At 42.5% G+C, this 25618-nt stretch overlaps 1 protein-coding gene across 1 annotated transcript in view; it reads right to left on the bottom strand.

Moving 5' to 3' along the window:
• The window catches only part of METTL25 (methyltransferase like 25), a 98379-nt gene that overhangs the window by 35983 nt on the left and 36778 nt on the right, over positions 1 to 25618 (bottom strand). The gene's annotated exons all lie outside the window — the stretch shown is intronic.

The following is a 25618-nucleotide window of genomic DNA, read 5'->3' as shown; positions in this document are numbered from 1 at the left end:
AATAGAGTTAGTGTTGTCGATTCCTCTTGGTACTATCTATGTGCTCCAGACCTTTCAGGAACCAAGCTGTCATGGGATGGGCGAAGACCGACCTGCCGTGAAATGGGATGGAAAGCCGAGATGGCCACCAGGTGAACTTTGACTGAGGACAGGAATGAGGTGAGACGAGAAGATGCTGCTGACATGATCCGCCAGGATGTTCTTGGCTCCGGACAGGTGGAAGGCCACCAAATGAATGGCATGCCACATACAAAAGTCCCAGAAGCTGAGAGCTTCCCAACAAAGAGCCGAAGACCTGGAGCTGCCCTGTCTGTTGATGTAGTACATTGCGGCAGTATTGTCCGTCGGGACCTGCACTGCCTTGCCTTTCAGGTGGGGGAAGAAAGCTTGGCATGCCCGGAAAACTACTCTGAGCTCCCTGACATTGATCTGAAGGGCCAGGTCATGTTGCAGCCAATGGCCCTGGGTGTTGAGCTTGCCCAGATGGGCTCCCCAGCCCAGGTCTGACGCGTCCGAGACCAAGGTGAGCAAGGGCAAGGAGGTTGCAAAAGGGACTCCCTGCAGCACCGACCTGGTATCCTGCCACCATTCCAGAGATGAGAGGATGTGGCTCGGCACCGTGACCACAGGGTACAAGGGGTGCCTGCTGGGAATGTAGACCGAGGCCAGCCACACTTGCAGGGGCCTCAGACAAAGCCGGGCATGGCTTACCACGTAGGTGCACGAAGCTATGTGGCCCAACAGTCGCAGGCATGTGTGGGCCATGGTGAGCGGTTGGTTCTGTATGTGGCCGACCAAGTCCGACATGGCTTGAAAGCTTGCTTCTGGCAGGAAGGCCCTGGCTCTCATGGAGTCGAGAACTGCTCTGATGAACTCTATGCATTGAACTGGCATTAAAGTGGATTTTTCTGTGTTTATTAGGAGACCCCAGATCGCTGCAGGTGGAGCGCACCAGATGGAGGCTCCTCTGGACCTGCTCATGAGACTTGCCCTTGATGAGCCAATTGTCGAGATATGGGAAGATCTGGACCCCTCGAGGCCTCAGGTATGCCCCTACCAGCGCCATGCAATTTGTGAATACCCTGGGGGGTTGAGAACAGGCCAAAGGGCAGCACTGTAAACTGGAAGTGGTGCCCTGCCACTATAAAGCTCAGGAAACATCTTTGCCCCAGGAAGATAGAGACATGAAAGTAAGCGTCTTTTAAGTCGAGAGCTGCGTACCAATCCCCCAGATCCAGAGAAGGGATGATGGAGGCCAATGATACCATGAGGAACTTCGACTTCATGAGAGACTTGTTGAGGCCCTGCAGGTCCAGGATGGGTACGAGCACCTCTTTTGCCTTTGGGATTAGGAAATAGCAGGAATAGAATCCTCTTCCTTGCATATCCCAAGGAACCTCCTCCACGGCCCCCCAGACTGAGAAGGTTCTCAACTTCCTGAACGAGGAGCTGCTCATGAGAAGGGTCCTTGAAGAGAGATGGGGAAAGGAGTGAGTGGGAAAAGGGGCAGCCAAAAATTGAAGGGTGTAGCCCCGCGTCATTATGTCCAGGACCAAATGGTTTGAGATAACCCGTGACCAGGCCGAGTGGTAAAGGAAAAGGAGGTCGAGGAAAGGGTGGGATGAATCTGCACAGTTGGCTGATTTGTTGCTCCAAGTGCACCCACAAAATGAGTGCTTCTGGCCCCCCTGGTGTTTCACCGGGCCAGGCTGCACAGGAGATCGGGACGATGAAGGGCAGCGGCAGTTGAACCCAGTGTCCCTTTTCCTCGTAGGCCCCTGTCAAGACTGCCTCTGCCTAGGTGGCGGAGGAGACTGGAACGGCTGCCTGGACGACTGAGGTGTGTGTATCCCCAGGGAGTGGAAGGTCGCCTTCGTGTCCTTTACGCTGTGCAGACCTGCATCCATTTGGTTGGAGAACAGGCCAACCCCATCAAACGGAATGTCCTGGATGGAAGCCTGTATTTCTTGGGACAGGCTGGCGGTTTGGAGCCAGGAACTGTGCCTCATGACCACTGCCAAGGCAACCACTTGGGCAGCTGAATCGGCCGTGTCCCAGGCCATCTGGAGGGAGGACCGGGCCGCTGTGGTCCCTTTGTTCACCATGGTCGCAAATTCCTGGGCCACCTCCTGGGACATGGAGTCCTTCAACTTGGGGCGAGAGTCCCACAAGTTAAAACTGTAGTGGCCCAGAAGGACCTGATGGTTCGCCACCCGAAACTAGAGGCTGGCCCTCACATAAATCTTTCGACTGAACAAATCCAGTCGCTTCACCTCTTTATTCTTAGGGGTAGAACTGATGGGCCCCTGTTTGTCCCACTCATTGGCCGCCGACACAACCAATGATCCCAGTGGTGGATGAGTGGATAAGTACTCAAACCCTTTTGTGGGAGCTAAGTATTTCTTTTCCACCCTTTTTGAGGTGTGTGGGGGGATTGGAGGACGGGGTTTGCCAGATGAATATTGCCAAAACTAAGACTCCTTCGTGTACCAGGAGTACGACATGGGCTGGGGCGGACATGGAGAGCACATTCACTGCTCTACAGCCAAAATGCTTCTGAAATAAATGTAGTCAAACTTTACTAATTCTGGGTCACTGAGAACGAAAATGATGCTTAAAATTGTTGATTGGCTCTAGTTTTCAAGATATGCTATTGGGTCAGTATATACGACCCTTGACTTGGGAATGGCGGAGGATAAATGAGTTATAAAGGGAAGGGATCTCAATTTAAACCAGAAATGACTAAAATACATCTTTGACTGGATCTATGAATAAATCTATGACTAGGTTTGAACAGTACTTGCTTTTTAGGCAAAACAATGAATGATGCAAACTGAAGCTGGTATTGCGTCGTACATGATATGAATTGCAACATGTTATTTATAAAAGTCATGGATGATGCATCATAACGAAGCTTACATCACTCTGCTGAACAAATTGCCCTATATCAGCTCTAGAAATCATACAGTGTCGTGCTCTCTTATTTGTCAGTGTTTGATTTTGCAAAGAGACACATTTCTGTTTAGCCAAAGTGAGCAGAGATGCCTCGTACTTGTGTGAACAGTGCAGATAACTTCTGCTATGTTTGTGGTGAAGTGACTTTTCCATCACAATAGCGCAGTATAACCACTACGGTTAAGAAAGCCTATCACCTTTATTTTGGCTGCAAAATTGGAGATCAGGACAAGAGGTGGGCCCCACACATATGCTGCAACACTTGTGCAACAAATCTTGGCCTGTGGTTGAACAGGAAAAGGAAATCTATGCCTTTTGCAGTGCCAATGATTTGGAGAGTGCCAACAGATCATACCAGCAATTGTTACTTCTGCATGGTGCCTCCAGTTGGGAAAGGTGTGTCAAAGAAGAAAAAGTGGACTGGGCATTATCCAAACATTCCATCAGCTATACGCCCAGTACCCCACCGAGAAGGACTGCCGGTTCCTGATGCACCAGAATTATTCTCACGTGAGTCAGACGAGGAAGAGGAAGAGGATGAAACTTCTGGTCCCGAACCATCAATGTCACAGGACCCACATTTTCTCCCATCCTCCTCCTCTGAACCACACCTCATAACACAAGGTGAACTGAATGACCTTGTCAGGGATTTGGAACTACCCAAGAGTAAGGCAAAGCTGTTGGGCTCCAGACTACAGCAGTGGAATCTCCTGGCAGGTGATGTTAGGGTTTCCATGTTCCATGACCGTCAAAAGGATCTTGTCCCATTCTTCATGGAAGGTGATCTTGTAGCCTGCAACAACATCGATGGTGTGATGGCAGCCTCAACATCGTTCACGATCCAGATGAGTGGAGACTGTTCATTGATTCATCGAAGACGAATCTTAAAGCTGTTTTACTGCATAATGGCAATGTTTTGCCATCAATTCCAGTTGGTCATGCAGTCCATATGAAGGAAACCTCTGACAACATGAAACAACTTTTGAGGTGCATAAACTATGACCAACATCAGTGGCAGCTTTGTGGCGATTGGAAGGTTGTTGTTCTCTTGCTTGGTCTGCAGACTGGATACACAACATACTGCTGTTTTCTCTGCGAATGGGATAGTCGTGCAAAAGATTCTCACTACATCAAGAAAGATTTGCCACTCTGACAGTCATTGGAGCCTGGGAGGAAAAGTGTTCAGCATCCACCACTTGTTGAATCAAGGAAGATTTTGTTACCACCCTTACACATCAAGCTGGATCTGATGAAGAACTTTGTCAAGGCCATTGACAAAACGCAAGCAGCTTTCAAGTACCTCCGTGGAAAATTTCCAAGGTTAAGTGAAGCTAAGATAAAGGAAGGTGTCTTTGTTGGTCCTCAGATTCGTGAACTTCTTCTAGATGATGCATTTGACCATGCACTGCATGGCAAGGAAAAGACGGCATGGAAAGCCTTCCAGTTAGTGGCAATAAATTTTCTCGGAAACAACAAGGCAGACAACTACAGGTTGTTGGTGGAAAACCTCCTCAAGGCATACAAAAGCCTTGTTTGCAACATGTCACTAAAGATAAATTTTTTGCACTCTCATCTAGATTTTTTTCCACTGAACTGCGGAGCAGTGAGCGACGAGCACGGCAAGCGATTTCACCAGGACATTGCAACAATGGAGAAACGCTATCGGGGCAAATGGAGCCCATCAATGCTTGCAGACTATTGCTGGACAGTGACAAGAGATGCTCCATTTAATGAATACAAGAGACAAGCCAAGAAGCGCCGAGTAGACACTGAATAGGACTAAACTATGTACATAATAGTTTTTTGCCTTTTGTTTCATAATAAATTTTATTTATATAACCCTTTTGCTGGTTTTTAAAGTGTTACATAAACAGGACAGGTGAAATATTATCATGTAAAGCAACCATAAACACATGAAAAGACCTAGGTTTACAATTTATGATTAAAACTCTACTATCTACACAATATACATAGACATAAAAGTAAAAACGTAAATATCTTAGAAACAGTATCCAATCAGTTGTTTTAATTGTCATATTTGAATTCAGCACATCAAAATACATAATAAATAGCACATTTTATCTCTGAAGCAGACGACTTCTCAAAAATTGTAGACCAGTGTAATGTGTTTGTCTGTTCCTCCATCTCCTTGGCCTGGAGGCCCAAATTTGCTGCCACTGTGCAAAACAGTGCCTGATGCTCACGGAAATTGTCTAGTGTGCTAGCCCTAGAAGGCCCTTCCACTGCCTCATCCAGGGAGGTGTAGGATGTTTGGACGACCGAGGGAGGTCTGGAGGTGTCCTCACCTGCCAGGGAGGGCGGCCTTGGGATAGGTACCGGCTCCTCACCCAAGACGGTCGCTAGGATGTTCTGCACCAAGGCCAGTGCTGCAGGTAATGGGGGCGCCACCTGTGATCTGTCTGATGCAGTGACCGAGGACTCGTGGCAGTGGGTTACCGGCATGTCAGGAATTCCTCATGCATCCCAATATGGCCATTGGGTAAGCCACTGGCTCTGCTGCCAAGCCGGTGCTGATGCCGCTGACGCGCCCTCTTGAGCCCAATCACGTTGTCTGGGCGAGGGGCTGAATTGTGCCTCCTGGCCCAAGAAGTCATCCCCCTCTGGCTACCGGGGTGGGGCTGTGGAGTCTTGGTGACAGTAACTGACAGTGGGATGAAGACTGGACCTGGGGAGATCAATGACACCTAGGCGAGCTTCAGGATCGGGAACACGGTGCTGACAGATCATAACAACAGGCCAGAGACTTGGGTCGGCATGCAGACCAAGAACATGGCGACCTAAGGCTCTAGCTTGGCTCCAGAGACTGTTGGCGCTCACCTATCTTGTGCAAGGCCTTGTCCTCATGGGGAGCCATAGCTGATTCCTTTGCCAAATGCGGTATTGGATGCAGAGGAGGCGCTTTCAGTTCTCCTGGTGCCGGGCCCTCGGAGGGGGTCAGACGCACGATCGACCTACGCCCTTTACCACTCCCTGGAGTTGGTGGTGCGTCTTTACAGGGGGGAGAAACTTCCCACGGCTGAGCCCTTAAGCGGGTCCGGAGTGGGCATGAAGACCAAGCAGGGTCCTTTGCCCAGAGCCTCTTTGTCAGGATTGGCCAGTGCCATCTTCTTAAGCCTTTTTCTTTGGCACCAGTGATGGGGATCAGTGCTGGGAGGACCCCAGTGCTGGAGATGCGCTACGCACCGAAGCTGAAGTGCTGGGTTCTGGTTTGTGCCGTGCTGCCTCTGAAGCTGGGTGCCAGGCAGCCTTCATTGATTTAGTTGGGGATTGGTCCTGCTTTGAGCAGGGGGTTGGACTGGATGACCTCCTGAGGTCCCTTCCAACCCTGATATTCTATGATTCTATGATCAGGAGGGCCCTGAGACGTATGTTGTGCTCTCTTTGTGGAAAGTGGGGCATGCCCCACTGGGGACAAAGTCCCTGCTGGGACACTATCTAAACACTTAACCGGTACTTAACAACTATCTAACAATGATTAAGACTATTTACAGGTAGGAAAAGCACAGGGCTAAACTAGACGATAAACCGCTGACCACTTGCGAAGCTCATGACCACCATGGGCGGTAAGAAGGAACTGAAGGTGCAGGGCCAGCAGCGCCTGATATACTGTGCCATGAGCGCGGCACTCCAGAGGGCGCCACAGCTAGCCCTACAGGTACCAGTAAGGCAAAAGTCTATGACGGCCACACACGTGGGCAGGCGCACATCTACAATAGAATCGACACGAGTAAGCACTTGAAGAAGAACTATACAAATTGACATCAGCTGAGTTTCTAGCACCTTAGTGGTTATTTGTAACAATGTTGGGTATATGGTTTTCAGATAGAATCTGATTTTTTTGAGTTAACAATGTCCCTTTAAACAACAAGAATCCAAATAGAACTCTAATTATTAGCCAGTGTCTCCTCCACCATCCACATTAACACACATGGAGTCTATCTAAACCTCTGGCCTTATTTATATAACTAAAAAGTCACAGTGAAATAATACATTAAGTTATGGTATGAAATTCTGATCAAAATCACCACATGGACCTGTGCTGCTATATAAGTAAATATTAATTATCACAAATGTGCAGCACATATTGACAAAGAAAATTGCTATTGACCTTGTTGACCAAACTATATGCTGGGTCTGGATATTAAAACAGAAAGTCCTACACAAAGATAATTAGGTATTGTTTTGTTTTTGTCAAAAGTCAGTGAAGACTGACTTAGAGTTGGAGTCATCTTGCAAGACAGAGCTCTCTACCATTGTTTATATATTATTTTATTTTAGATGAATGGTGGGTTGGAAAGGCAGGGAGATATCTTTCAAAGGATTCCTTGAAAAGGATGTTTTTGTTTCCTCACATTCAAAGTGTACAGAACCTTGAGATCAATTATTTATTAATTTTGTTTACACTTCAATTGCATTTTTCTACTACACAAATCCAATGTACATGAGCGTTTACGATCCCTTTCTTTGGCCACAAAAATAATAAAGTTCAAATAAAAGCAAAAAAAGAAAAGAAGAAGCAACAGCAGCAAGAATATTTTAAGACTCCATTTCTAACCACTTCAGGCCAGCTATAAAATACCCCAAGGCAAAAATAAAATACGTTGAAAGCCTGCAGAAAACACACAACTGACTGAAGATCAGATACAGCTGTCAGTGTGAGGTAATTGTACAAGGACTGCCAAGCACGTTGAAAAAGCTCCGTATTAATCACATACTTATTGGCAGGGATGGCTTTGGGATTCTGGCCAAAGTCACATACTGAAGAGTAACATGATATAGCACCTAACGCTTGTACACAGCTGAATCCACAAAGCTGGCACTAAGATCTGCTCATCAGCTATTTAATTACAAAGACCAATACCTGGGAGGTAACCACCATAAAAATCATTTTCAAGCTTGGGTGGTTCATGATATATTAGTGGTTGAGATAAAACCAGCCATAACAGATGGGGTAAAAATAAACAAATCTATTCCCTGATTCCTATTTTAATTTTTAAAGTTGTAAGAAAAACAGCAAAAGTGTACGGCAATCGACCAATTTCATTTCTATCATGTAACAAACTGCATGATTTAAAGTCTTGAGAGTGTTTCTTTCTGTGTAACTTGAGCTTTGCTTTCTTTGAAGAAATATGGTGAGCATTCCTAGAAGTATATGATTAAAATACCCTACCGAAACAACAGCAGCATGAGTCATATGACAATTGTACATAGTATTCTTTTGTTTCCCTTTCCCCTCCCTCATTCTTTTTTCTCTTTCCTTCTGTCTTGTTCTTGCTACTTAGATTCTTTTTGATATTTCTGATTAAAATGTTTTCCATATACAAAATGAATTTTGCCCCTAAAACTCGGTATCAGTAATACATGATGTCTTAATAGAAATATATAGATATAGATATACAATGAGATAAAAACACTAAAGAAAGCGCTAAGTGAAGGTGTGCTAACACAAAATCATCAGTTTTTATTATATAGATGTTACAGTAAGGTCTACAGGCCCCAATTAATATTGGAACCCTGTTGCCCTAGGCTCTGTACAAACACATTATGAAATATAGTCCCTGACTCAGGAGTTTACAATCCAAATATACAACACAGAAAAGAGGTGGGAGGGGAAACAAAGTCAATGAAAGATGAAGTGACCTGCCCAGGGTCATACAGAGGTCAATGACAGCTGGGGCAGGGATGTGGGGGAGAGCAGGGGGTATAGAAATCTGGTCTTCAGAGTTATGAGGTTTTGGTTCTAATCTTATCTCTGCCACAGGCTTTATGTGTGACTTTAGGCAAGTTACAACTTTTCCCCATGGACAGCATGATGTGCTGTGAGGTTTAACTCATTAACATATGTAAATATTTTGAGAAGAAAATCACTTTATAAATTAAAAATATTTTTCAAAAACATTTTATTACACTGGGTAATGAGGTCATATAAAATATTGTGTAGCATACTCAAACTTTTATATATTTTTATGACAGTTTCTGTTTTTGTATTCTTTATTTCCAATTTATTTTGCAGTTAAGAAACGTACTCTGTCCATTCTTTATGAGAATGGGGATTTGGCACCAATATGTAGTTGGTGTCCAGCTTTTTCTCTTTCTCTCTCTTTTTTTTTTAAGCAGGGAAAATCTTTGTGTCATTGACTCTTGTTGAAGCTACTGAATTGTTTGTCCCTGCCCATTCTCTCTTTACTTTTTACTGCTTGATTTGCAATTTCAGGTTTCAGAATACAATGCTGTCTTTACTAGTGAATGTTTTTGCATTCAAGACATTTGTAAATAAATTAGCATTTAATACATCTTCGTATGAGGGAGGCTTTTTTAATACTCAGTATAGTGTGGCTATGTCAGAAGTAATAGTTGTAGGTGTTTCTAGTTAATGTTAAGAAAGAGTACAGTTGGAGTTTTAACAGTATGCACCAGGATTAGGAAGTGTTGGTATTAGGTAAAATCTGACTAGCAATAATTCCCTAAGATTAAGTCACAGCTCTAAAAGAAATTTTTGTATATAATTTTAGCAAATATTTGAGTTCTCACCTTATTAATCTTTCTTATTACAAATATTTAATCCCTTTTCCTTTTGGTAACACTTCCCATATTTGTTCATTGGTTGATGACTTTGATTTATTACACTGCTTGGTTTGAAGATTAAAGCAATGAGTGAGTGTTGTCTCTGTTCACCTCTGCACCTGGGGAACTAGAATATGCAGTGTAGTAAGATCATCCATTTCTACAGTGTAGCGTAGGCGAGACACAAATCAAATTTCTTCTCCAGTAATATTGCATGATAAATAGAGATTTAAGAATGCTTGTTGACTGATGCAATGCTTGCTGGTGAGGTAGCATGTTTAGTTGGTTAGGGCACTGGAATGGGAGTCAGAATCTATTTTTCTAAGATATCTGTTGATATATCTATCAAGCCTCAGTCACTGAAGGTTTATAGGTAACAGTCCTGTGCTTCAGCTGTAGACTAGCTCCATTATAACAATGATATTTTTTTGCTAAATCTCTACAATTGGTTAAAATGTAAAGTAACTTATGTAAAACATTTAATTTCAATAACAATATTTTTTTTTTAATCTGGAATACTATGATTTGAAGAAAACATTTACAATCAATCATTTGAATATACAGTCATCCAACAGGCAGAATACCATTTAACTCAACTATTTCTCCTTAATTTTAACAAAAGAGCACTGTCACATTATCTTGGCTTGTAATTCAAATTCTGTAACAAGCCATTTGTCTTGTCTGTAAAGACAAGCTCTGCACTTTCAGCTGGATCTAGGATTCTTCTTCACTTACTTCCTAAACACTTACATAGTGCAGCTGTGTTGCTGTTAACAAAGGTGCTTCCAACCCAGAGATGGATGAATTTCAAGTTCAGAAGTGACTCCTGTACACTAGAACAGATCCTGCTGTTTTTATTGTGTCAGAATTCCTACTGAAAAAGACAATTACCTTTTTTCTGGGGGTGTCGGGTTGGAGGTGTGGGGTAATAAGTTTCTGGGAGCGCTCACAATTGGCTGGGTGCTATACAAATAAAGAATGTATGGTCCCTGCCTGAAAAACATACACTAAAACAGACAAACATATGAAAGATAGGGGAAAGAGGTACAACACAAGTAGTGTTCAGTGTAATGAATGACCATATTTATAAAAACACTTTTTTCTCATAAATAATATTAGATGTATATATTATCTCCAGTTTCTCATCAATTTTGCTATTATTAGTTGGCAAATTTCCCATCTCTATAATGGTAAAATAGATCTTCAGAAACAAATAGGAGAAATTTTTTTAGATTTGGTGTTAATATGAAAGCTACAAATATTTTGTTTGTTTTTCCCTGGTCAAATATGACAACCTATTTATTTGGCTGGTTTGAGATAATAAGAATGTAAAATAATAGGGAGAAAAAATGAATTTAAAACATGTTCAGACAACTAAAATCTGTTTTAAAAACTGGAAGACAATAATTTGATTAAACATTTTTCTTATTTCCAAAATATAGTACATTAACACTGACCTACTGTAAAAAAATCTATATTGAGCATGTGCAATTAATCATTTTTATAATATTTAAGGTTTCCACAAAGTTTCATGTTATAATTCTTTACTAATACTAGAAAAACAGGCATTAGTTCAAAAATCATATACACTGTGCTTTTGATAAACCCAACGGCTATCAGAGTGCACATATTCTGTTTCTTAGGCAGGTCCAGGGAGGATTTACAAACACTTAGTGTAATAAAAAGATATAGTGACACTTTGCCTGAACAATATTGTGTAAAATACTACTCTCAAGACAGAAAAATGACCTTGATTATAAAATAATGATCTCGGTAACCTTCTCGTCCCCTATATGATATATTTCACTACAACTAACCTCAAAACCAGCTGTTATTTTAATATATATGTTGAGTGTTTTTCTTCTGTGCTGTGTAATTTTTGTTTCTTCTGAATATTTTGACTTCTAATTTAGAATCTAATTGTTTACTTGATTTTCAGTCAGCATTCTCAGACTGAACAGTTATAACTCTTCCAATATCTGTTTCATTCCAGAGAATGGATTGTTAAAGAATTCTTTTGAGGTTCTTTCAGGAGAGCACAAACTGTTTGTCTGACATTGCTAGATGTGCTTAGCAGAGAACACAGGGTTGTGAACAGATAAGGTTCTTAGGTTATTAGCTGAACTGGTGTAGAAGAATGGGGCATGATAGATAGTGATTCGTTTTTATTTCTGTACATATCTAAGTCTGTAACCTTTTTGGTCCTTCAGTATTTTTCTTTGGTAATGATCTGCACAGGTCTACATTTTTCTTTGAGTATGATCTGAAATCTTTTCTAACTCTTGTAGATGTGTGAGAATGCTGACCTATACATTATTTGTTTGAAATTTGGTTGCTGTAGCATAGTTTCTCTGTAGGCTTTGTGTACATCCTTCACTAAATGTCCCTACCCTTTGAGTATACTTACAGGTCATCTTGATATACAAATGACTTGTTACCGATGAAGCATGAAAAGAGACTGGTGCACAAGTATACAAAAAAAACTTGAATCTGACTGAGGCAAAATAAAGAATGGTAGAAATACTTTATTGTACCTGTGAAGGAGATAAAGGAAGTTTTGGATGCAATGAAATTATCTGTTTCAGGTAGTATAAAGCCCTGTGAATCCAGACTACCTTAACATAGAATTTTAGTCTAATGTATCTCAATGTGATTTATTATTATGTGTATCACTACAGTGTCTAGGAACTCCAATCATGGACGATGTGTTTGCTTGGCACAATACAAACACAGAATGATGATCCCTTCTCCAAAGAGCTTACAATCTAGCTATAAGACAAGAGAAAACAGATGGATATAGACAGACAGATGGGGGGGGGAGGGAGTACAAGGAAACAATGAGACAATATAGGTCAGCACAAAAGGATGTGGTCTCAGCACACCAGCAGCCTAACTGTTGTCACATTTTTTATAGGAGGTATAGCAAAGGAGAGTTTTGAGGAGGGATTTGGAGGAGGATAATGAGGTAGCTGTGGATGTTTATGGCAAGCCTTCCCGAGCATCCGGAGCAGCATGGGAGAAAGCATGAAGGTATATGTTTGAAAATTGACTAAGTGGGCAATGGAGGCTGGCATTGGAGTATACCTCTAGATACTAAATGAGAAATAATTGGTAAGGTGGGTATACATTATAACAGCCCTTGAAAGTGAAGATAAGTCGCTTGTAGAGGGATACAAAAAAGGGTGTCATGGTCAAAGTGTCGGGCTGGGAAAATGAGCTTTGTAGCAGCATTCTGAATGGATTTGCATTTGTCAAGGCCAGAGAAAAGGATATTGTCGTAATTGAGACATGAGTTGAAAGACTAGACAAGGATTTTAGCTGCATGGATGGATAGGAAAGGTTGTATCTTATAGAGGTTATGCAAAAAGAAATGTCAAGATTTACACGTAGCCTGGATGTGAGGACCTGTTTTTTATTTAGAGGTGAAGATGACACCTAGGTTCCAGGTCTGAGTGACAAGTAGGATACTGGTGTTGTCCACAGAAAGGAGATAGGAAAGAGGGCTTGGTAGATTAAGAGCTCTGTTTAGTTATGTTGATCTTGAGCTTATGGCTAGACATCGACCAGGAAATGTCAGAGAGACAGGCCAAGATTTTAGTTTCTACAGAAGGAGACAGGTCTGGAGTAGAGAGGTATATATGTGAATCATCAGCATACAGATAATAGTTGAATTTGAAGATGGTATACGATGGAATTGGAGAGGAACTACAGACAGCAATTGTAAACACTACATTAAATGAGTTTACAGCTGAAAGGAAGAAGGGGCAGTAATTGAAGAGGCAAGAGGGGTCAAGGATGAGATTTTTTAAAAAAGGGAGAGCCTAGAGCATGCTTGTATTGGCGGGAGGGGGGGAGAAAGCCAGAGGACAGTAAGAGGTTAACGATAAGAGTACGGGAGGGGTCAGAGTGGATGAGAGGGAGATCAGGAGTTGGGATGGGATGGGGTCACTGGGGTAGGTGGAGAAGAGCTGATGAGAAACTTTTGAGGCTAAAGAGGAGAGAATTGGTTGTGGGGGGAGAGAAAGGCAAGACTAAATGAGGAGAGGAGAAAGGTCATGTTGTATTTTGTCAGTTATATCTCCTTTGCTGATGACATTAACCAGATTTACACAAGATTGACCGCTTTTATGATAGCAGATCCATGTCAGAGTAGGCACAAATGCACCATCTTCTCTAGTAGCATTTTGGTCATTGTCACTCTCTGATGTTCTAGAAGTGTTTGGGGAGCTTTAGGTTGGTGAAATCTATTAGGGGATACATAGTCCATTATTGATGCAGATTGTCAACTCAGCTCTTTGGAAAGAAAAATAGGGTTACCATATCTATTAAATAAAAAAAGAGGACCCTCCACGGGCCCTGGCCCCGCCCACTTCCCCACCCCAGCCCCGCCCCAACTCCGCCCCTTCCCCGCCCTAATTCCGCCCCCTCCTCCCTCCCACTCCCAGCCACGGGGAAAGGGCTGCCCAGCGCAGCTGGAGCCCGGGAGGGGAAGCGCCCAGCTGGGGGCGCAGGGTCTGGAGGCTGCCCGGCAAACCGTGAAGCCGGTAGCGCTTGGGCTTCGGGCAGCCCCCTTGCCTCCACACCCTGCGCCCCCAGCCGGGCACTTCCCCTCCCAGGCTCCGGCGGCGCAGGGTCCGGAGGCATGGGGGCTGCCCGAAGCCGGTAGCGCTCGGGCAGCCCGGCTCTGTTTAAGAGCCGGGCTGCCCGAGCGCTACCGGCTTCGGGCAGCCCCCATGCCCGGCTCTTAAACAGAGCCGAAGAGTCAGGGGAGGAGCAGAGCCACTACGGGCTTTGGGCAGCCCCCATACCTCCGGACCCTGCGCCGCCAGAGCCCGGGCGGGGAAGTGCCCGGCTGGTGGCTGGGGTCCGGAGGCAAGGGGGCTGCCTGAAGCCCATAGCGCTCGGGCAGCTCGGCTCTTAAACAGAGCCGAAGAGTCAGGGGAGGAGCAGAGCCGCCATTTTCCCGGACATGTTCGGCTTTTTGGCAATTCCCCCCGGACGGGGGTTTGAGTGCCGAAAAGCCGGACATGTCCGGGAAAAAGAGGACGTATGGTAACCCTAGGGAAAAGTACCACAATCTTTCAAATAACACAAGAAATCAACTCTTCACATTGAAGGTCTTGCCAATTACTGCCCTGCCCCTAACACTGTGTGTTGGGAAGACTATTGAGAAGGTTGTGGAAAGACAGATCTGCCATTATCTCAAATGCCCTGAAAGCAGCAAAAACTTTGTGGAGGACCTATTTTGGCAGCATTGGTGTGAGTCTTGTTTATGCATCTGATACCTAGATACGGGGGTGAATTGCATACTACATTGGAAACGCAGACAGGCAAGATAAGGAGCAAAAATTTCAAATGTGCCCAAGTGACTTAACAGCCCCACTGTGATCTCTAGGCACTGAAAAGTCTAAGCCCCATTGACTTCCAATGAGACTTAGGCTCTCAAGAGAAAATGAAACTTAGGCTTCTAAGTCATTTGGGAACTTGTGAAAATTTTACCTACAATGCTGACATGACAAATACTTTACATGACCGCTTTATTTAGTTATGTCATTGGAACTATGCTAGTCTTGTTGGTCAAAAATCTCTTTTCTGTAATAAACCAAGCCAAGATATCCAAGGTAATTCTTTTAGAGCAATCAATTGCCTTTGAAACTATTCAGAAGTTGCTTTGTTTACATATCTGTGACTCCTGGGTGAAGCAGATGGAGCTGTGTTCAACTGACTCAAGTCTTTCCTCTTGAAGAGGTCCCCAGGAATGGTATTAGGCAGTTGTGTAATTGTCCGGTGATGATATGTACAAACATACATAGAACCCAAACTGGAATTTCTTAACCAGTCTTACATCCAGTAAGATATAGTGCATCACAAAGTCTTTAGGTGCGGTTTAATTTTTAAGTATGAGGGAAATCTACAAACAAGCCAACTTTAAAGAAAATTAGTGTAGCAGTATTATCATGAATGTTTAAAGCTGAACAGTCTGGAGTATGAGATAGTTCCAAGTTTAAGATTAAAGCCAATGATGCTACAATGATTTACACCAGCTGAGTATCTGCAACAATAGAAATAGTGAAATTAAGGTTGCTCCATCTTTTTCATCCATTTAAATAATTTTCACTAATATTAAATGAAATTACAGCAAACCTGTATCAAATAGAGTTAAACTTGGATCAAAACCAAAAAGTAAATATTTATTTTCTGTAGCCCTGAAATCCTAGATATTGCATATTATAAAGGGATACCAGAACTTTGTGTGCTGTTGGTCCTAAACTAAAAACAATGTACTACCATGCTTTTAAAATTGTATAGTCTATCATATGAGAAGATATTAATGCAAAACTGTGCGCAAGATTTCGTCATGCAAAGTACTTCTTCACGTACATGCTTTTTCCCAGGCTAGGAAAATGAACTCTCAGAACAATTTTAAGTAAATGTAAAAACAGTTACCGTATTTAAAATGGCTACACAACACTAAACTGCAATTGTTTCATAAACAAAGAATCAGCCTTTCATTTAATCTTTTTTTTTTTCTTCTTCACTGAAGTGGTTTCAACAGAAAATATCTTACTTCATTCTTAGGTTGAAAGATGTTTGGGACAGTCTGTCTTTGTGTGTCTGCCTGTTTGTGCATACAGGATGCCTGGTACATTCTAGAAACTACTGAAAGACAAATAACCAGACCTGGTTTTGCCTAACTTTCATGGCATCTGGCAACAGGCCAAATCCTAGTTCTAAGGCTCTGCAAAGAAGGGAGGAACCACTTAAACGGTCATTCTCCCTCGGAACAGATTTTAAAGTTCAAACAGGTTCTTTGAGTCTGTAGTGTGTTCATCTTAAAAAATCTCATAAACTATATGTATCCTTTTACTGAAAAAAGTTTATATGAAAATTGATTCCCCCCACCCCAATGATTTAAACTGTTGGCATCTTCTTAATCATTTCCAATATTCAACAGAGGCACCCTCTAAGTCATCATTTATTATGGAAACACTGGTTTTCACCAGATATGCTCCCTTCCATGCTTGACAGAAAGATTTACAAATACAGATTAAATCCAAGATTTCAAATCCTTTTTGTTGTGTTCATTCATGAAAGAATAAAATAAAAAAATATTTTATTTTACACTGGTCACTTCATGGGGGATTGTTGGAGAGTCACAATATTGTCTGTGAAATTTAACAAGATAATGATTTTTAAATATTCCAAAATATTTCAGATAGATTTTGATTAAAAATATCTGTATTTTCTTTACAGTCATGTATTAGGTTTCTCACAAATTCCATGAAATATTGCAAATGTGCCCTGTGCAGCAATATCTAGAGATGGTCTGGTAAGAAAATCAGGCTCTTTGATCTTTTGCTTGGAATAGTTTTCATGTGTTGCCATGGTCTCAATGATGGTTGTTTTAAGACAGTGACCATGTAATATTTTTCAAAATGCAAGCAGATATTTGCAATGTTTAAAAGGCAGCCAAGCAAAATAAAAGGCCCCTGTCCTATAATACTTCTACAGCAATGATTAATCCTTCTACATTTCAACAGAATGCAATAGTAAGTAGCCATAATGTGTGTGTAGTGTGTTCATCTAAAGTGGCACTCAGTACTGGGATCTTTTTTGTTCCCTGCATTCAATTTATTTAACACCCTTTTTATTTAAATTACACAAATGTATTGAAAATCTTAAAATAAAGTGTGCCTTCTTTAGCATCCTTTTCATTTCCTTTAATTATGTTTACAAGCTTTTAAAAGTTAGATGTTAACAAGTGGAGCCAAAGTTTATATTTACCTGGATTAAGAGTCTCAAGGCTCTCGTTCTTTTGCAGAAAAAGTTTGTTGCATACATAATCAGTAAATGTGTAATCACTCAGCCATGGACTATGCCCATAATTATATGTGATCTGTGCTGAGGCTTTATTTACTCTTTTCTAACACCTCTCAAAATTATGAAAAAGTACTCTTCAAAACTTCTAGTAAGCCTTTAAAATTCATCAGTCTGGCATACATCCCTTTGTTACTAAACTACTATAGACAAATTGCCTCATCTTGCAAACCCGTACTATCAGGACCGTTTTTACTTACTAGTCACCAGGGCCGGCTCTGGCTTTTTGGCCGCCCCAAGCAAACAAAAAACAAACTAAAAAAAAAACCCCGTGCGACCAGAACGGCAAAGCAAAAAAAAAAAACAAAAAAAACGCTGCGGTGCGGCCGGAGCCAGGGTGCAGGGGGACTCCCTGTGCTGTGCCCCGGCTAGCAGGGGGAAGGGGAAGGAGCGGGGGGGAGAGAGAGAAGGGGGGCGGCCAGGGCTTCAGCGGGGCACTACCACACTGCCCCTCCCGCCGTGCCCCCTGACGGGAGGGCTCCACACCACTCCGGTCGGCTGGGAGGGAAGGACGCGGGCTGCCCTGCCGGGCTTGCTGCAGGGTGTGCCCGTCCTCCACGCCACTGCCCTCTACAGGGCAGCCGGAGCAGAACAACAACAACAACAAAAAGCGGCCGCACCACCCTAGGATTGGGCGGAATGCCGCCTCCTACAAGTTGCCGCCCCAAGCACCAGCTTGCTTGGCTGGTGCCTGGAGCCGGCCCTGGTAGTCACACTATTGTCAACAGAGGCTTTAAGTCCCATTCAAATCAATGGGACTACTCATAATACTACACCTGGTAGTGAGCATTTTAGGACAAGCTCTTTGCAATCAAACTATGAAATAATTATGAATAATTGTCTCTTTAGCAATATACAGTGTAGTTGTAGCCGTGTCGGTCCCAGGATATTAGAGAGACCAGGTAGATAATGGTCCCTTACAATATGTACTAACTACTCATGCTAAATAACCTTGCATTTTGCTGTGATGCTGGGAATTCCTTTCCAAGACCTGAAGAAGAGCTCTGTCTGGCTCAAAAGCTTATCTCTCACCAACTGAAGTTGGTCCAAAAATAGATATTACCTCATCCACCTTGTCTCTTTAGCGATGGCAGTTTTGGTGCGTTTGCTCTCACAATAATGGACACTGTATTTGAGAACTCCAACTCTCTTTGTGACCAACCAGTAAAGTTTATATTTTTGACAGGTAGGGAAAGAGAAGTCAAAGGGGAGTCCATTACAATTATATTTAATTCACATTTTCCTTCTTTTATTCACCTCTCTTAGGTCATAATCAAGTTCCCATTGTCTGGCCCATTTACTTCAAGACACATGGGAGTGAGGGCTAGGAAGGCTCCCCAAAAGCCTCAGATCCAAAACTGATCCAGGGAGGTTATTTCAGCCTAATGACCAATAGAAAACAGAAATTTTCCTGATAAATTGCCATAATGACTTATAAATAATAAAAATCCTACTAAAGAGTAGTTACTGAATATTCTGAGAGTAACTGACTCAATCACATTCCAAATTTAATTTTGGAAACAGAAGCAGTATCTAAAAATATTAAAACAATACATTTTGCCAGCAACTACTGTGTGATCGGGTGAATCTAGAGCACAGACTCTGTAACAGGGAAGGAAAACCCCAAGGGAATCAATTATTCTAATCACGAAGTACATTTATCCGAAGAGAAATCTCTGTATAAATGACCAATTCTACTTAAATGAGGAAGCCAGAGTAAGATTATTTCAAGAGTTGTCAAAATATTCCTTATTAACTGACCCATACTAGTTGGTGCTTCTTCTGATAACACCAGCAAGATTCACAGAGGGGTGTTAACTGAACAAGAGCTCAAGATTATTCAATACCTTCCCTAGTAAATCACAGTGAAGGCTCTCACATTCCTATGATCCCAAAAACTCTTCCCAGAATAACTGGAGCTGTAGTTCCTTTCCCATAATTCTTGCCCAAACCTTTTTGCAGGAGGATCAAGCACACCTATGAGGGACAGAAGAATAGTCCATACATATACTGATCACAGGACACAAGACCATGTCCAATTGTGCCATATACTTTAACCCCACCCACTCCTAAATCCTCAATCAAACATTGGGAAAGGGGTAAATAAAACCTTGTAAAGGTATGACAACACAGTTACTAATCTTCCAATTTATGAAAAATATATGCAATTACTGCTTGTCATCAGCACCCCCCACATGGGGGAAAAAGAACTTGCAAAAATCATGGTGGCTCAGTAATCACCGCATAGTTACACATCCTGATGAATCCACTACCCAGGCCCACTAAACACTGCATGTTGCATCACCAGAAGGAGAAATCCTCTTTCTATCCACAGCACAATCAATATGATGTGAGGGGACAATAATGTATTTTTGGTATTAGACAACTTTTGGTATTAGATAGAAAACAAGTGCCAAGAGCTACACAAGCCTCTCAGTCTGGACAACTGTCACCCACAGCATCTTTTGTGAGGGCTAGCACATCTATTTCAACCAACACCTATCAGGCCACAGCCTGCCAGCCCCGGAACTGCAGCTGCTTTGGAGGCAGGGGGGAGAGCAGCGTGGCCAGAAGGGGAGAGACTTTGGCCCCTCCTCTTCCCTTCTGGCTCTGCTGGTTGTGCTGCCTCTCCTTGCCCCCTCTGTTGGGGGGGATGAGGGGCTGTGTCCCACCTCTCCCTCTCTATATCCGTTCATAAGCCGACCCCCTTCTCTGATGCGTCCCTTTTTTACTAAAAAAATAAATCAGCTTATGAATGAGTATATATGGTATATTTCAATTCACCTAATACGAGTACTGCAGTGCAATCTCTCTTTATCATGAAAGCTGAACTTACAAATGTAGAATTATGTACAAAAAATAACTGCATTGAAAAATAAAACAATGTAAAACTTTGAAACCTACAAGTCCACTCAGTCCTACATCAGCCAATTGCTCAGACAAACAAGTTTGGTTACAATTTGCAGGAGATAAATACTGCCCATGTCATGTTTCCAGTGTCACCTGTAAGTGAGAACAGGCATTCGCATGGCACTGTTGTAGCCGGCATCGCAAGATATTTATGTGCCAGATGCGCTGAAGATTCATATGTCCCTTCATGCTTCAACCACCATTCCAGAAGACATGCCTCCATGCTGATGACGGGTTCTGCTTGATAAAGATCCAAAGCAAAGCGGACTGATGCATGTTCATTTTCATCATTTGAATCAGATGCCACCATCACAAGTTTGATTTTGTTTTTTGGTGGTTCGGGTTCTGTAGTTTCCTCATCAGCGTGTTGCTCTTAAGACATCTGAAAGTATGCGCCGCACCTTGTCCCTCTCAGATTTTGGAAGGCACTTCAGATTCTTAAGCCTTGGGTCGAGTGCTGTATCTATCCTTAGAAATTTCACATTGGTACCTTCTTTGCGTTTTGTCAAATCTGCTGTGAAAGTGTTCTTAAAATGAACAACATGTGCTGGGTCTTCATCCAAGACTGCTATAACATGAAATATATAGCAGAATGCAGGTAAAACAGAGCAGAGGACATACAATTCTCCCCCAAGGAGTTCAGTCACAAATTTAATTAACACATTATTTTTTTAACAAGCGTCATCAGCATGGAAGCAAGTCCTCTGGAATGGTGGCCGAAGCATAAAGGGGTATATGAATGTTTAGCATTTCTGGCACGTAAATACCTTGCAATGCCGGCTACAAAAGTGTCATGTAAATGCCTGTTCTCACCTTCTGGTGACATTGTAAATAAGAAGAGGATAGCATTATCTCCTGTAAATGTAAACAAACGTGTTTGTCTTAGTGATTGGCTGAACAAGAAGTAGGACTGAGTGGACTTGTAGGCTCTGAAGTTTTATATTGTTTTGTTTGTGAGAGTAGTTATGTAACAAAAAAAAAAAAAAATCTACATGCTGTGCTGCCTGGCCCGCTGGAGCACTCTGCAGCTGCGCCGCCCGGCCTGGCCTGCTGGAGCACGCTGCAGCCACGCTGCCTGGCCCACTGATGCACTCTGGGGCCACACTGCCTAGCCTGGCCCGCCAGAGCAGGCTGCAGCCGCGCCGCCCAGCCTGCCGGAGCAGCTCCGGCTAGGCCAGAGACATCCTCCCCTGGCCCTCCCCAGCTAAGGTGGGAAGGGATGGGATGGGGAGAGTGTGGGGGTCCCGGGCTAGGGTCATGCGGGGGGTGGTCACAGGGGTTACTCCCCTGACCCCCAGCTTCCCTCCCCAAAAAAATTTCCCCACCAGTTGCTGTCCCGGCCCGTCAGGGTAAGCAGCTGGCAGGCCGAGACACTTTGTTTACTTAGTATCAGAGGGGTAGCCGTGTTAGTCTGAATCTGTAAAAAGCAACAAAGGGTCCTGTGGCACCTTTAAGACTAACAGAAGTATTGGGAGCATAAGCTTTCGTGGGTAAGAACCTCACTTCTTCAGATGCAAGTAATGGAAATTTCCAGAGGCAGGTATAGGTTTACTTCTGTGCTGTGGACGCTTGAGGTAAACAAACCATCTCGGCCCACCAGTGGCTTATCCTGATGGCCCAGGAGTCAAGGTTTGCTGATCCCTGAATTATAGAGTTGGCTTATGAATGGGTCATAAAAATTTGCCATTTTTACTTATCCATCTAGGGGGTGTTGGCTTATAAACAAACCAGCTTATGATTGAGTATATACAGTACTATTTCTTTTGTATTTTACAGTGCAAATGCTTGTAATAAAAATAAATAAAGTGAGCACTGTATACATTGTATTCTGTGTTGTAATTGAAATGAATATATTTGAAAATGTAGAAAACATCCAAAAATATTTAAATGGTATTTTATATGATTAATTGCGATTAATTTTTTTAATTGTTTGACAGCCCTAGTTTTCAATAACCACTCATCATAAAATCTAGTGTCTAGGTGGTGACATAAGGGTTGGAATGCCTAAGGAGACTGAATTTTTGACTTTTTAACCAATATGGTGAGACAAAAGTTTACTTTTGTTACTGGCTTGGTACATCTAATGATACAATAACCACCAGTTTGCAGTGAGGCTGCCCTCAGCAGTTTGTCTGGAATCTGTATTCTCAGCTGTGACCCACTGAGGCAATGTGATATACCCTGGATTTAATTTTTCTTTTTTTTTAAATCTTGTTAATGGACTGTCATTCCCCTTTAGAAAAAAAGCTTTTGGACAAATTATTTAAATTATAATTTGGTCTGCTTGAGAGGCAGTGCCAAACTGCATTGGCCCAGGGAGAGCTGTGGCAGGGATTACGCTTTAGCCCTGGTGCAGAAGGGTAATGGCCTCTTGCAGGTGCAGTCTACATCGCCTTGGCACACCTGGCCAGTTCCAGAGGCCAGTCCATAGCAGGGGTAAGGAAGACCCATGATCCCATTTCCTCCCCACTCCCTTTGAGACAATTTACTTTCCTAGGAGTGCATGAGCCCCCGGGGAGGCTCTGCATTCCCCTGAGAGCAACGACTGCAACTGATCGTAGCCCCTCCACTATGCAAGAGAAAGGGACAACCTTACTTTTTTGTGGAAACCATAGTTTTACATGCTGTAGTAAATATTTCTGCAGTAAAATTTTAAATTTGCTAATTTCCTGAGCATGCCTGGAATAGTTTCAGTGTGGTCTCCCAGGAAAAGAAAAATAGTGTGTTTTCCTTTTTCTTTTCCTAAGGAGCTCTTCATTAGAGTAATTTACATCCTTCAAGCTGCAAGAAATTAAACTAGAAATTCTAATATACAATCTGACTTCATTTCTACAACTGAAAAAAAAAAAAGCTGCAAAAGAGCAACATCTCCTATCACTGTGCACCTGCATAACTTAATGTTTCAACTTACAATAAATATCACACTTGTTATTTTGGTAGCAGTGATGGCAGTGTAGTATTAAGCCTGGTCTACACTGGGGGGGAGGGATCAATGTAAGTTATGCAACTTCAGCTACATGAATAATGTAACTGAAATCAAAGTACTTAGACCTACTTACCGCGGTGTCTTCACTGCGGTAAGTCAACGGCGGACACTCTCCCGTCGACTCCGCCTGCCCCTCTCGCCCTGGTGGAGTACCGGAGTCAATGGGAGAGCGCATGGTGGTCGATTTATTGCGTCTAGACTACACCAGATAAATTGACCCCCGCTGGATCAATCGCTGCCCTTGTCGATCCAGCAGGTAATGTAGACAAGCCCTTAGTTTCTTAAGGCTTTAAGGGCTGCTCTGGAAAAAGAAGTATACCTACAAAAAGGTCAGCATGTTTTGCCCTCTTTGCAATAGGTAATTAACATTTGGGGAAGAAAAACTTGATATCAGGGCTTGTAAAATTCACCTGATGCCTACTAGCCTGAGGGCCAAGCCTAATTACTAGAGTAAAAATTGCTGTGCATTGTTTATTATTTCTATTTAGTATATATCTAAAAATATGGAATATTTTGTAATATTGTCTTTCCTTTCCTGGTTTCACTTCCCTTTTTTGTTCTTTTATTTCCTGTAAGCAGGACCTCATGTAGAATAAGATTAGGAAGGAATTTACATTGATGCATCATAGATTCCTTTTTAATTGCTGCATAATCACACTCAGGAATCTAAACTTTCATTACAAAAGTAACTCTAGCCCTTGTGGGTGTAAATGGAGGAACTGATGTATGCCTGAGTCTGCAGAGAACCTGCAACAATAGCTGAGAGAGATGTAAACTACCCCATTCATCTTATTTTAACATGGTGTTAAATTGTCATCAAGCTTGAATGTTAAGTGTTAGCATTAACTACTTCACTGCTGATCCAGTTAGCATTTATCATTTTTAGATGTAGTAGGAGACGCTAGGGTGAAGTACAGAAGGGCAGCTACTGTAGTTTTTGTCACAGATTACTGGACTGGGAAAAGAGGAATTCATCTCCTTTCTCACTTTCACAGAAAGCATGTATGTTATATAACAAAGCTGCACTCCAAAGCTTTCCAGCTTCCTCATTTAAATGCAAAATCCAACAATTATTCGCTTACTGAGGCAAATACCCTTTTTTATTCATCACAAAATTCTCACATACATTAATCTAACACTCTGGCTAAATTGTTACCAATATCAGTTTTAGAGGCCTATATATTTATTTGTTCCTATTATCCAGCACCATGTTATTTGCTGTGCTTTGTTGAATTTTTAAATTCACTTCAGTTTGTAATTCACTGTTGTATTTTTGACAGTAACAATGATTATACCACTACAAGAGTTGAATGGCAGACATTAAAAATAACCAGAATTTTTTGTGACAACAGTCCATCAGTTTCACATACTACAATATACACTGATAAAACTTGTGCAATTACAATCCTCAGCTTTTTCTTCTTTGAAGGCTATACAACTAAAGATATCAACCTTTTTCCAGAAATGAAAATACTAATGCTTGAAGGAAAGCTTTTAATTTGGTGTGAAGATATCCTCAGACAACTTTCAGCTTTGTACTCCAGGAAAATCTGTTATACATGTACTGTTTTACAAACTATCCTGGCAATGGCCCAGAGTGCTACACTCTGATGGGCACTTTTTAAAGCAATTACTTAAATTCAGAGGGCCAAATTCTACTCTTCGTTATGCATGCACAACCCAAAGTAAATGGAAGTTGTGTGCACACAGCCCAAAGCAAAATCTGGCACAAAATATTTTAAAAGGATAAAAACATATTGACCAAAAGAATCCACATTTTATGAGTGAAGTAATGGAATAAAAACAGCTGTATTTTTAACCACATAAAAACCTTCTGCATTCATGTGCCTAATTTCAGGAAGAATATTGGAAATGCTGGCATAACAGGAAAGCTACAAGGCATCCAGGAGTGAATGTCTCACAGAACGTAATTAAAAACAGTTCTAAATAAACCACTGAAAAAGAATAGACACAAGTGGTGCAAGTAGGGTGGTACAGTCCAGTATGCCATACCAGTAAAATATTTATAGCCGGTACGGTGTACTGGAAAGACACAGGAGCAGCAGAACATGGGGCCTACCACCACCAGCCCTTCCACGCAGCTGCGTACCTGCATCTCCTGTACAAGGTCTGTACAGCAACCCTGCCAGAGGACAAGGGAGGGGCTGGGGCAATACAGCCGCGCCAGAGGAGCTGCCAGCGTGGAGCCGCCCAATGGTCCCACGTTCTGCTCCTTTCACCACTGCAGTTCCCAGGAGAGCCCTGAACCGCAGCGGCGAAAGGAGCAGAACCCCATGCCGGCAG

This window comes from Malaclemys terrapin, chromosome 1 (assembly GCF_027887155.1).
Source record: "Malaclemys terrapin pileata isolate rMalTer1 chromosome 1, rMalTer1.hap1, whole genome shotgun sequence".
Lineage (NCBI taxonomy): Eukaryota > Metazoa > Chordata > Testudines > Emydidae > Malaclemys > Malaclemys terrapin.
Note: the sequence above shows the minus strand (reverse complement) of the source record. Positions and strands in the feature narration are given on the sequence as shown.